Source organism: Sturnira hondurensis, unplaced genomic scaffold (genome assembly GCF_014824575.4).
Source record: "Sturnira hondurensis isolate 20B ecotype Veracruz unplaced genomic scaffold, ASM1482457v3 Scaffold0004474, whole genome shotgun sequence".
NCBI classification, from domain to species: domain Eukaryota; kingdom Metazoa; phylum Chordata; class Mammalia; order Chiroptera; family Phyllostomidae; genus Sturnira; species Sturnira hondurensis.
The window spans coordinates 7,450,004-7,463,746 of NW_028077105.1; the positions used below are offsets into that span (position 1 = coordinate 7,450,004).

Here is a 13,743-nt window from a genome sequence, read left to right on the forward strand (position 1 = left end):
AGGATCAACAAAGTGGATTCAGTCCCGGTCCTCATCCATCCTCACAATAAGGCTATTCTTGCCAGAAGGGACTCAGGCCGACCCTAAACTCTATCCCTCTGAAAATCTGTCTACTCATTGCTGATCACTCTTAAGATTGAAAAACTTTTCTTAAATCATTTAAATAATTTCAGTCATAGTACCTTGAGTTTTAATGATGTGGGGGCTGTTTGATATCTTTTAGGTGATTTTGTATAACTGATTTGATCCAATTTATACTGATTTTTTTCTGTTATTAAGGGTTTCCTTTTGCCCTTATGAACTACATGCAGTTAAAATAGTCCAAGACTGCTGGAAGGGAAGTAAGCCAGGAGGCCAGCTCAGGAGCTTAGCTTCTGTTCACAGTGATGTTCCAGCTCTGACCTTGTCTTGCTTTTTGTATAGTATTTCCATACCTTACAGAGCTCCCAGTAGAGGGATTGCTGTGGTGATGAAGACAAAGGGATTACTTTGCCGACTTTGACCTTGGCAAAGAACAGGTGACAGGTGCTAGTTATGGTGCATGTGGGTGGAAGAAAAGATGGAGTTAGAGGCAACTTAGAATTGAAAGCTTTTGATGAAGCCAAATCGATCATGCAAGTGGAAATGCATGTGGGTTAGTGGGTACATACCGTGATTTTGGTGATTGATTCAGTCAGAATGTACATTCGAGTGGACTCCATTAAAAGTAATAGCTGTGTGATCTTGAACAAGTCTGTTTTGAAAAGGTAATAATTTATGCCTGAAGTTCCTTAGGACATTTGTTTAATGGTTAGTAACAAAATAGCTAACATTGTGGTATTATGCTAAGTATTTTTCTATGCAGTACCTCATTTAATCTTGAAAATAAGTCAGGAATTGTATGCCTTGACCCCTGTTATATGGGAGGGGAAACAGGCTTAGAGGGCAGCCAAGGTCACATAGTTACCAAGGGTGGGGTTGGGTGTTCGACTACTGAACTTAAACTCTTAATCACTATACTTTATTGCCTCTCAGGCAGATAGTTTATATGAAAGTGATTAAAAAGGCATATGACTTAGAAAAAAACAAAACAAACTTGAAATAAGCAGAATAGGGTGAAGCCTCCAGTGGAGGAGGGAGGGGGCTGGACCGAGTTCCGGGATGATACCGTAGGAAAGGAGGGACGTAAAGGGAATGGGCCAAGACACGGGAGAACTCAGAGCAGGATGGCTTTGAATCTAAATCAAAGTGTGTTAAATATTGCCAAACATCAAATGAGGATACGAGCAGAGAATAAAGACACAATCCTACAGCTGGCATTTTCTCATCCTCAGGTATTACCTTTAAATATCACTTTCTCCACGAGGCCCTGAGAGTAGTTGGGATGGGACAGTATAAGACTCATGAGTACCCAGTGCTTATTTATAAAATTTGTAGTGCATCGTAGGCCTCTGCCATCTGTTAGATAAAGGAATTGTGGCAGTAGACCTTTGGGAAATAAATTTGAATAATGTGTGGTCCATGCCCTCAGAGACCTCGGTGTAGTCTGGTAACCTGATTGTTAAAGGTCGTGTGCCAGTGAATAGCCCTCTAGCTGACATGAGCTCTTTGACTCGTGGTCCTGCTTATTCACCGTCTGTCACATGCCATTCTAGGACACAAGTACCTGGTTATGGGACCCTCTTCAGCAGAGGCCGTTTACTAGTGCCTAAGCCTCTTCCTTGGCCTGAATGTAAGATCCATTTTGGTGAGCGGCCCTCCTTCCTGGCAGCTCCGTACCCTCATCTCCCCATAATTTCAACCATAAACCCTATGCTTTAGTGATACCAAATTACAGGGTACTCATACTGCTCCAGGGCTTGGGCTTTTGTAGCTGTTACTCCCTCTGCCTGTTTTTCCTTTTCCTGACCTGTCAATCTAGTGCTGACCTTCTAAATGCGGTTGAAAGGGTGGCCATCCTGATGGGGTTTCATGTGCTGCCCTCGCCCCTGCAGCAGCTGGTTTCTCCTGTGCCTCTGCCTGTGCTGGAGACCCTCCACATCACTTCAGAACTTTGTCTTTACGTCTGCCCCTAATCACGAGTGGAAGTGCTTTGAGGACATGGGCCATGTTTTACCTTCCTTCTTTTTTCTCAGAGTCTAGCCCCGCTCCCGAGTCATAGGGAATGTGCAATAAATGGATCCCGAATGAGTGAAAAAACAATGGCTGACTGCCGCTTATACATTGGCAAGTTTCTCCACTATTTGTTTTAAAAAAAATGTTTATTTGATATGAAAGGAAAGTTAAATAGTGCTGTAGACACAGAGTTCTTTTCAGGAAAGGGAAGTTTGTATTTATTCATTGAAATCTTTGGCTCACTAAAGATTAGATGGAGCTAATTTTGGAGGGATGATGAAGGACAACAGGAAAAGAAATAACATAGTAAAGCTGATTATATCCTTCAGATGATTTTTAGGTCGTCATGCTATGTAAACTTTTAAAGTAGTGGATGAAATAAAATCTTGTAAGTGTTTGATTTATTGCTTAGTAATCACACACACATATTAAAATAGAAGTATATCATTTATTAATATGGAAGGATTGCTTTTGGCATTCTTTTACTTTATGAAACTTTTATCCAACATAACTTTCCAGGATATAACATAATCTTCATTTGCTTTTAGATTGTTAGAGATGAGTACCTTTTTATTCATTCATTCAACAAATGCGTATTGGTGCCAACCAGTGTAATAGGAATTGAGTAATTTCCAAGATAGACAAAGATTCCTGTCTTCATGAAAATCCTATTCTAGAGTTGATTCTAGTATGCTGATGTCACAAGAATTTTACCCAGTGACATACTCGATTACTTAATATCTTTGATATCCAACAGAGGTTAGTATTACAGAATTCATTTTCTAGAGGGCTTATACAATGACATTATTAATAATTGATGGGGAATACCCCCTAGGAATGGACACTATTATAATGGCAGCTAACACAGGTTACCATGTACCACATACTGTAATATGACTAGAGTGTTTTTTATCCTCACCTGAGGACATTTTACCATTGCTTTTTAGAGAGAAAGAAAGGGGCAGAGGAAGGGAGAGGGAGAAACATCAATGTGAGGGAGAAGCACCAATTGGTTGCCTTCCATACACACCTGGGTCAGGGACTGAATGAACTTGGACTGTGGACTGAACATGCAACCTAGGTATGCACTCTGACCAGGAATCAAACCTGCAACCTTTTGGTTATGGGATGTTCCTCCAGACAACTGGGCCACGTAGGCCGGGGCCAGCTGATGTTTTGAGTCATTTAAACCCCACATTCAATTTGTGAGATAGGCACTATCAAGAATTTTCATTTTGCCATGTAGGAATTAAAAAGAATGACCTACATGTATGAACTACATAGAGCTACATATATGAGCAAAACTTGAAAAACACAACAGACTATGAGTGTGGTTATATTTACATAAAATATAAAAGTAATATTGAAACTACACAAAAATGTCACTTCCTGCAGCCACTGAGATGTACAAACCTTGGCAAATATTTTCTGCTCATATGTGATTTTTTCTGGAAGTATAAAAATTGATTTTTAAAAACGAGTCAATGTTAATTCATTGCCCCTTTTGTTCATTGACCAAGGGCATATGACAAATTATTAAACACTTTGCAAAACATGTTCATATATATATTGTAACAATCTAATTATTTTTTGAGGTAAAGGAGAGCAGGATTTTATTGTTATTCAGATTAAGTGGCAGTAATTGGACTTGCCTTTCTGATTTCTTGTTTAGTCTTTTTTATAATAGTTTTAGATATTTTTCCATACTCAGTTTGATGTCTAGGTATACTTTATTTATGCAGCAGAATGGCAATACTTTAAACACAGTCAGAGTGGTTGTGATTTTCTTTTCTCAGTAAATAATGACATTGATTTATTGCCTTTTTGGGGAGGGGTGAATACAGATTTTAAGTATTAAGCTTTCATTCATAAACCTTAGTGTGCGCAAGAATCATCCAGTGAATTTATGAAAAACAAACAGAGTTTCTCTACACACTATTCCATCCCAACCCCCAGCCTGAGAATTCTGCCTTTCTCCTTTTTTCTTTTACTAGATTGGTTTCTTAAGGGCTGTGAGCTTTTTTGGTGCATTTTGGTATTCTCCACAGTGAACAAATTGCCTGATGGTGTGTGTGTGTGTGTTGTGTTTAGTAAATGTTTGCAGGATGAACTCAGGCAGAATGTTCCAGAAGTGAATACCTGAACAAAATTAGTACTATATTAATTGTGGTTGGAGAAGAATAGAAAGGATTTTAATGCTCAAAAGTTAGATGTGCTGAAATTGGTTTTCAGTTAACCTGGTAAACATTATTTTCAGATATTCTTTTCACTAGCACAATTACTTAAAAACATGATTATAAAATTCCAGGGAAGTATTTTACTGGAATAAGTGTAATAGAAAAATCAGATTATTTCCCACAAGTATGCCACGCCAGCTTAGAAGTTAACAGTTCTCTTCGTAGCGGAGTGTCCTCACACAAACTACTGTGAATTGTTCAGCCCGTTGGCAGCAGCACAGAGAACTGCCCTTTTCACCTTCTCCAGGACACAAATGTGGACAATTCATAGCTGGAACTTATCTTCAAGAAACTGCTGGTTTTATTGAATCGAAATGTGTAGTTTTTCGTCTAGACACATGAAGAGCCTTTAGTGCTCCTGTCATGTATAAAGTAAATCACATAGATACTTAAAAAAACACATACACACACAAGCAAACAAAGCATCCTCAACTTATTTTGTGTAAATACAGGTGCAGACATAACCTATTTGGTAATAAATAGGCTATTTATTACCAATAAGAGATCTGTTACCAAGACAGAAATCTGTCTTGCGCATCTTTATCCCTCTCACTGTTCTTTAAATTTTGCTCTTTAAATGTTGTAGCTGGGCAGTAAGTCCTAATTGAATGTAGGCTGGAGGTGGGATGAAAACTGAAAAATTGGTGACTGAGTCTACATTTTTCATTTCTTTTGCTGTTTAGAAAATGTCCAATTATATTTTAAGGTGGGTTTTGTAATGGTGTGGGAAATTTGAAAATGAACAGTAGTGACGAAATTTCTTAATTGTCCATTTAGCTCTAATCTGAAGCAAACTTTCCTAGGCTGAACTTTTCTAACATGGACCAGAAAAACCAAGTACTTGAACAGTAAACTTCAGTGCATTGACTTCTCATGGTAGACCTCCGGATAGCCTTGGGGAGCTGTTCTGTTGTTGTTTACTTACTCCAAAGTAAGCTGTGTGAGATGTGGACAGTCAACTCAGGAAATGCTTTTGTTGTGTCTTTGCTGATTGTCATACAGGCCGTTTCGTGCTGGTGTTGAATAGCACACCCTCAGACCCACGGAGTGAATAAATCTCCGTCAGTTAGAGTGTACTTTGAAGATGCTGATAAGCAATAATATGTAATCTCTTTGATATTGTTTTGTTTATGGAGATGAAAGATGGTACAGTTTATTCTCAGTTAAAGGAAGCGGTGAATGGTAAGCATGTTTACAATCAGTGCTTGCTCCATGTGCAGTGTATCTATTTAAATTGAAAAGATTTCCTAAATAAAAGGTGTGTTGTTTGTATTAGACACAGGCAAGCTAGGTCTTACTAGACACATAAGAATTTTCCTTTGAATTTCTAATTTAGGCATATTTAAAATTAACGTTAATATTGGACTCTGAAAATGGCTCTTATGATGATATTTTATTAAATCAAAGTAATGCTGTGTATAGTTGAGTGGAGGTTCTGTTGCTTATCATTTTTGTCTGTTGTGGTTTTGGGCCAATTTCTGCTATTTTGCTCTTTCAGAAAAGTTGCCTTTGCGTCATTATTGGAACTTGTTTGAGGTTGCAAGTCGTTTTGGGAGACAGAAAATGATCCCCAGAAAACACTGGGCTGATTTTCAATCTGAATTGTGAGCTTGGTTCACCAGATTGAATTTGGGGGTTTGAGTCTCTCAGGGCGGGGTAGCGTCCAGCTACATTTTGTGAGTAACTGCAGATGGCTTTTTGCCATTTCGGTTTTTAAATTTTTTTAAAAATAAATTACCATCTGTGACATTTTAAGCCAAATGATATTTAGAGAGTCTCTTTTTAAAATTTTGCATTTGAAAAACAATGTTGGGGTTTTTTGAAATTAAATATGTTACAGCTGTAAGTTACTACCCCCTCCCTTTACCCTTGCTTAAATTATTGAGGGAGAAAATTGTAGACTGATTTTGTATGCCTGAATGGAAAACTGAAAGAAGGCCTGAGAGGGAACTTCAGCTTCATCCTGGTGACTGTCCTTGCCCAAATACTTTTATGTAATCTTTTAGATTGTAGGAAAACCTCAGGTTTAGAGGGAAGGGAAGATTTGAGGTTGTTTATTTTTTAAGCAAAAGGCATATGTACCAATTTTAACTGCTTACTTGAAACAAGGCAAGTTGAGAACAGTGGGAAGTCAAGGACAATGAAACCTCAGGAAATAGCTTCACATGTTGCCTATTGCATCCTGGACGATTTGGATAAAACAGAAACAGCTGGGATGCCAAATACCCTATAAATTTCCAGTGTTGGCGGAAAGTGTGGTGTAGCACATTTATGAGCTGATTTAATAGAGATCTTTGCCCACAGGTCTTTGGTGACTTGCTTTCAGTTTTCTTTACAAAAAAAAAAGCCAAATATTTGGGGCCCTTCTTATGACTAAATGAAAAATCGTGTGCATTTGGCTCCATAGAGCAAGTAGCCTTGAGAGATGGGCCTGCCTAGAAATTGACTACATTTTTGTGGGAGAAAGGGTGAAAAGGGCAGTTTCCTATGTTGCTGCCAAAGGGTCTGAACAATTTGTAGTAGCTTGTGGCTAGAAAACAAGTTCTGTGAGGCAAAACAGCAGCTACAGACTGCCTCTGGGTATGTGTGAGAAAATGCTCTTCTTTCCTGTTTGATTGTTAGGATTTATGGGAAATTTAAGTGGTGCATTTTTAAACTCAACTGCTTAAAATGATGTTTTGATTAATTTGGATAAAAACCTAGGAAATACGTGTGTTTGGAATTAGCACAAATGGTGCATAATGTGTTATGTTTTTAAAAGGCCAGCATTTATATTTTGGTTTTTATAGTAACCGTGAACTTGGATGGTAATCCATTTTTCTCCTGTGTTAAAAAAAGTGTAGGTAAATCTGGCATCTAAGGTGAGCATTTTTACAGGATTGTTTTTTTTCCCTAGTTAACTTTTTAGAAATGTGCTTCTCTCTTAGTCCAGTTGGGCTTTGCATTAGATGTATGTTTGTAAAATATATATATATATATATATATATATATATATAAATAAAAGTAACTACTGGTAATTGCCACTTAACAGTACTTAGAGTGTGCCAGGCACCATGCTGATGTCCTTGTTATTGGTTATGTTTTTCACTTTCCTTGGGTGAAGGAGACAGCTTAGAGAGTGGTTAAATATCCTGACTATGTAATGGTCAGAGCCAGGCTTTGGAGTTTTGTCTGTATGTTCCTAATTATTTTAAAATAGTTAGTATTTCAAATTTTCATTAGTAAAATAAAATCCGTTAAAATTTTCTTTAGGTAGAACGGGCTGGGATGTATAGAATGAAGATAGATTTGGTTTGATGTAGTTTTAATGTTTACACTAAGCTCTGTTTCCAGTTGCTGCCTCCACCACACCTGCCCTGCTGTGTATCTAATCATTTGCTCTGGTCGTCTGAGCTGGCACTTACCAGCAGACATACACAAGCATGTTGTTATTTAAATGCATTGGACTTTTACTTTTTTTGGCCTTAATTTGATCTTTCTCTTTGGTTGGAGATGTCTATATTAGCTTTTCATTAACATACAGATGACAGACAGCTGGTTAAGACATAACCTTTTTCTTAATATTTTGCTCTGTTTATCAATGTCTTTTTTTGTTTGTTTATTTAGTAAGTAGCCTGATGCTTATAATCTATCATAGTCATTCTCAACTGGGGTAGGGCTGGGTAGGTGACTTTTGTCCCCCTAAAGAATGTTTGGCAATATTGGTGACATTTTTGATTGCCATGTCTTGAGGGCACCCCACTGGCATCTAGTGAGACCCGGTATGCTGCTCAACATTTCATAATGCACAGGATGGATCCTTAGCAAACAGTTAGCTGGCTAAAATGTCAATAACACAGGGCTTGGAAAACCCTGATTTGGCTAACATAGGGCAATGACCAAATCCAATGAATGAAAAACTGTTTCTGTCTTATGACATTTCTGTTTTCACAGCAAAATACCATAACTCAGTGGTAACTAGGCAAGTTTTTGTTCTCTTCTAGAGGTGGAGGAAGAGGCTGTTCATCTGTTCACCCCACCCCAAGCCAGATCATTCAAGTTGGCTTTATACTGGATTTTGTTTTTCAGTGGCTTCCTCCCTTCCACCCCTTATTGCACTTAGAAGAGATCACATTATCTTAGTCACAAATAATTGCCTATTCAGAATGTTACGTGACCTACCTTGGCTTGGGGTGGAGGAGAAGCAAAGGAATGAGAGGGATGTTCACCAAAGTTTTGCCTGGGATGAAAAGTCCCAGCGTGCCTTTCGTGATTACAGTGAGTACCAGAGAATGCAGTCGTGAGTAACATGTAAGTTCATGCGTATCTGTAGAGTCAAGGGTTAATTAAATAGTTTTATAAACAAAACTAATTCAATGAATACGTGGAATTTTTAGATAATCTTTAAAATAAGAAATCTCTAGGTCCAGCATCTAAAATCTCTATGTCCACTATCTGACAAATAACTACCCGTTAGGGAAATTGACACTTGTGTTTTATCTTGAGTTCTTGGGCCTGACCTTTGTGATTTTGATTAAATGCAAAAAGTTGGAAGGAGCAACTATTAGTGCTATTTGGATGCCTTTGTACTTGGGATTCTTCACCTTGTTTCTTTGTTCCTCATCCTTCAGATATGGCTCCAATTTTACCTAACTCCATTTTCTGTTATGCTTTTTTTTTTCTTTCCAGATTGCTTTCTGTAGATATTTCCCAGAATGTATCATTATCATCGGTTTCGTCTCTCTGTCTCTTACTAGGCTGTTTCATATGGTGCAGTGCTGGGTACATAGAGACCATCCCTAACTATTGAGTGAATGGATGGTGGAGGGAAAGGAGAAGCAAGCACCTTAGCAATCTTAAAACTAAGTAACAGAGGACAGGTGTAGGGTCTTTGACAGTCAGTGGACTGTCTTTGACAGTCAGGTGCTGTGGACAGAATGTAAGTGAAGGTAGGAATTACGTGAGCATGACCATATGGGTGTGGTTTGGGCTGTGCCTTTTTTGTTTTTAAATGTTGGTAGTCTGGGTGACATGCTGGTAGGCTAACTGTGGCCTGGGCCGTATGTACAGGTCTAAGTGGTGTTCATGCCTTCTACTTCCAACCTAAATTATCTCCTTACACTGAAGGGCTCCTAGCCTTTGCATGTTCTGGAATGTAATTCGTGTATTTGCTGGCATATGTGATTTCGATGTAGATTTCTCAACTGAGCTAGTTGTGTGTGTTCCCTCCTCCAGGAAGAACCAAAGGTTAAAGTGATAGACATGCACCGTGAAGACCTGCAGTGGTTTTTCCCAGGGCAGCATTCTGTGGCACATCGAACTCTGGGATTGGGCAGCTATGCTTCCTTAGCCTTCCCTTCAGCTGGTCCCCGAACTTCAGGACACACAGCTCCATTTTACTGTGGGGTTCATTCTCTTACATGCGTCAGTGTCACCATTAGTGGCCTGAGTTAGAATAAATAGCAAATCTGTAATGCGTGTGTTCTGTTTGCCTGTTGAACTGCATGAAAGCATTTATTAGACCATTTGATTCAAAGTAGAAATAATTATGGAAAAAGCTTTCTCTCAGAAAGAGGCTCACTAACAGGGCACCAGTGCTTATCACTGGCCATGCCATTGGACTTGTCTCTCGCAGGTTGAACACGCCTGACTGCGCAGGTGTTTGCGTGGTTGAACAAATTGTGTCTGGACAATAAACTGCTGGTGCCTGATAGTGATTATGGAGGAACGGCAGAGTTGCAGGTGGGCTACTTTGGTAAGAAAATTAAAGATAGACTATGACCAAATATTTTCATCAAAGAAAATAAAAACACTTTTTTGAGAGTAAATCAACTTTTTTATTATTTAATGGTTAAGTGCCCTTAAACTTACCAATACTGGAAATCAGCTTTGTACTGGACAGCTTTGTTTTTTAACAAAAGGCTAATAACTTTTGTTTGTTTATACATTGACTGTGTTCAATTATATCAGGCTTTCCTTAGTAGAGGACAGCTGCATGTAGATTGTGGCTCAGACCGTAGGAAGATCCAGTTTCCAGTGTTGTAGCTTTTGCCTGTGATTTTGTTTTTTGCTTTATGTTCAGGTGTGAAATCTATGACCAGGCAAGTGGCATGTGGATTTACTAGGGTACTGCCGTAGGATTTCAGAAGATTGCTAAGAGTTCTCAAAGACTAGGGGGATTTCAACTGAGAAAAGTTATCATAGTTATTTTTGTTTGGCTGCAAGTGTGAAGTAAGGCCAGAATTAGCTAGAACCACAGGGCGCGAGAGGTTCTGGAGGAGAGCAGGACTGAGAGTTCAGGGTGTGGTGGTCCCCGTGGAATCCAAGGTGCTGAAGGAGGGTAATGAAGAAGGCGGTGGGAAGGGGGTAGGGGTGCTCAGGGTCAAAGAATTGCTGCAGTTGGATTTCAGGAGGTATTGAGCTGGAAAGGTAGAAGATAGAGATTGGGATGCATGGAGTTGAGACAATGGTAGGCTTATAGGTCTAGGGGGGGAGTTTTCAAGAAGTCATTTTGGGAGGCCATGACTGGCATTTAGAGAATGCAGTAGGATAGATAGCATGAGCATTGAGCCTTATCCAGCATATACGGCATTTTTATGTGAATTAAAAGAATTTTTATCCTTGGGTGAAAGTTTTCAATTACTAACAATTATGCTTCAGATGAACCTCTTTGGCTGCCGTGCTGCCACAGTGCAAAGCTTCCTCTTTGGGAGGGGAAAGAAAGAGCTGAGTGGTGGGGGGGAGAGATGCTTTTTTTCCGAGAGACAGAGAAGGCTCACTGACCAGAGGCTCGTGGTTGGGGCTGGATTTAGCATAAATTGACTGAGCTTGGGCTTTCTTTCTGATCATAGTGGATCACACTTTTGAAAACTTTGGTTTCCATTAAAACTGGGTGTGTTTACTGTGTATTTGTGAACCGGAAGGGGATGTAAATATTTTATTTTGGGTTACAGTGGGAAAAATTTGAAAGCCATTGCATGGGGTATGACCCTGGGAATGGGTGACTGAGATGGTGAGGAAGACAGGCTCATTGAGATTTTCTTTTTAAGTAGGAACAAACTAATGTTCCCTGCCCCTCCCCCCCCCCCCCCCCCCCCCCCCGTCTCTCTCTTTCTCTCTCTCTCTCTCTCTCTCTCTCTCTCACACACACACACACACACACACACACTGTCTCACTTATACATACTTCTCTGCTCTGTCCCTTATGGAAAGGGGTAAGCGTATGGGTAATAAAACTAATTTTATTTAGGATGCATTAAACACGTAAAGGTTTGGAATTCAGCTGCCACTTCCCTAGGAAGATGTTAAACATTGTGGAATGGTGAAGAAAAGTATGGCCCGTAGGCCCTGATATTGGTTGAGCTTCTGGCTCAGCACTGGGTCCCTGCAGCTTCACTGTGAGACTGAGAGAAATGGATTGAAATAATGCCAGAGTCTGGGCCAGGGCTAAGATCGTGTGATTCTGCTGGGCACAGAGGAGAAGGGACTTTGGGTAAGTGCTTTGGGTCATAGGAAGAGAGCTGTTTGCGACTTAGTTACAGGTCAACCACGAAATACATAATTAGTGATAGAAAATGGAAAATTAAATTTTAGAGGGTCGTGAGGGTAGCAAAGTTCTGTAAACGATTAAGTAGATTATCCCAGTTTTGGGAACTGTGAGATGATATTACTTCTAGCTTCTTTCTTGTTTTGCTGCCTTGATGATTTGTTAGAAACAAACAAAAAATAGCATCTGAGTGTGATTTTGGCCTTGCCTTTGGAAGTAAAAACAAACATTGGGTCTGGACTTTCCTGGGCCCCCTTCCTGTTGTTACGCATAGTAACATCTTGGGAGTCTGGTTTCCTTTCACACTGAACCACGTTGGCCCTATGTTGGCGGTGAGAAGTAGGAGCCTACATTCAATGGCTCTTAAAAAGGAAGGGAAGGGTGACCAGGGCATTGTGGGGCGAGGAGTTAAGAAGTTCTTGTAGCCCTTCATCCCCTGTCTCCCAGAGTTTGCACCTGTACCTCGTCTCTTTGGGGGGCCCTTGTGGAGGAGTGGTGGTGGGAGGGATTCTTCACTGGGCTAGTCTGAGTGGAGGGTGACGGAAAGGGTCATCTCCCATTCAGTCGGCTGGGGAGCAGATGGGTTTCAGTTGAAATTCCTTACTGTGTGTCATCCTTAGGAGTGTTAAGATTGGCAGTTAAATTTTCACTTACTTTGAGGTACATTATAGGTTAATTAGTATAATGCATAATAGTTAATTAGTATAATTAGACCTTCGTAGTATGCTTGGGGAGTCAACATTGCCTTTAATGATGGCTTGTGTGGGGAAAAAGAATCACAGGTAACCTTTCCTTAGTGCTTACTTTGCCAGAAGCTGTCATTCTGTCGACATTATTTTATCTATTCAGATAGCCAGGCATTCTGTTCTCTTAGCCTCATTTTACAGAATGAGGATTGAGGCTCTCCCCCCAACCTTACTTTGTCATCCTTATCTCATTCATTCCCCTAGTGTGCCTGCCCCTACCTCACCCAGGTCTTCACTTTATTTATCTTTTTTTCGTTTTTTTTTTTTTTTTTTAAGCCAGTGACTCAAAATTGGGCCTATCATGAGTAGGAGACTGTCTATAGACGGGTGTACAGAGTTAGTCCCCCTCAGATCTGCCAGATGTAAACAAAGGTGGGAGCCACCAAAGTGTGGCCTTCCGAGGACACTCTTTGATGCTGTGCTCTGCAACAATGTTTAAAGCTGAAAAGTTGGGAATACAGGGCTTCCTAAGTAGAGTCCAGTCAAGTGTGACTGAGGTTTTCTNGTTTGTTTTTTTTTAAGCCAGTGACTCAAAATCGGGCCTATCATGAGTAGGAGACTGTCTATAGACGGGTGTACAGAGTTAGTCCCCCTCAGATCTGCCAGATGTAAACAAAGGTGGGAGCCACCAAAGTGTGGCCTTCCGAGGACACTCTTTGATGCTGTGCTCTGCAACAATGTTTAAAGCTGAAAAGTTGGGAATACAGGGCTTCCTAAGTAGAGTCCAGTCAAGTGTGACTGAGGTTTTCTAGGGCCAGAAAGACTGTATTTTGTGTTAAATAGCATTGGGTGGGCTCAGGGATTCTGGCCACGGCTGCATGCCAGAGACAGTTGAGAGCCATGGCTGGTAATGACATCATCTCCACAGGTGCCAGATCTTCCCCCCACCCCCCCAAAAAGCATTTGCTTCCCCCCCTTTTCTTTTTAGAGGACTTCTAAGCACTCCTCTGAGGCTTTGTTGCGAAAATAAGTATGAAATCCAATTCTGGGTGTGTGTGCAGAGGTAGGGAGATGAAAATACAGTGCTTTTTGAAAACCACACAGTCCCAGAAATTCCGGTTTTAGGTTACTTGCGTTCATTCACTCCCAAGAGATTTTTGTGGAGAGGGTGGGGGCCGGAGGAAGGGATAGAGACAAGATG

The 13,743-nt window shown here is 40.2% G+C and overlaps 1 protein-coding gene across 3 annotated transcripts in view; it reads left to right on the top strand.

Annotated features, from left to right (window-relative positions):
- The window catches only part of EPB41L2 (erythrocyte membrane protein band 4.1 like 2), a 202,585-nt gene that overhangs the window by 36,698 nt on the left and 152,144 nt on the right, over positions 1-13,743 (top strand). The window contains exon 1 of one of the 3 annotated variants that reach the window (XM_037045742.1): positions 6,888-6,911. The exons of the other annotated variants lie outside the window; for them this stretch is intronic. The gene's annotated coding sequence lies outside the window, so the exon portion shown is untranslated. Of the gene's footprint in view, positions 1-6,887; positions 6,912-13,743 lie in introns of those variants that run through there. 3 annotated transcript variants of the gene reach the window in all.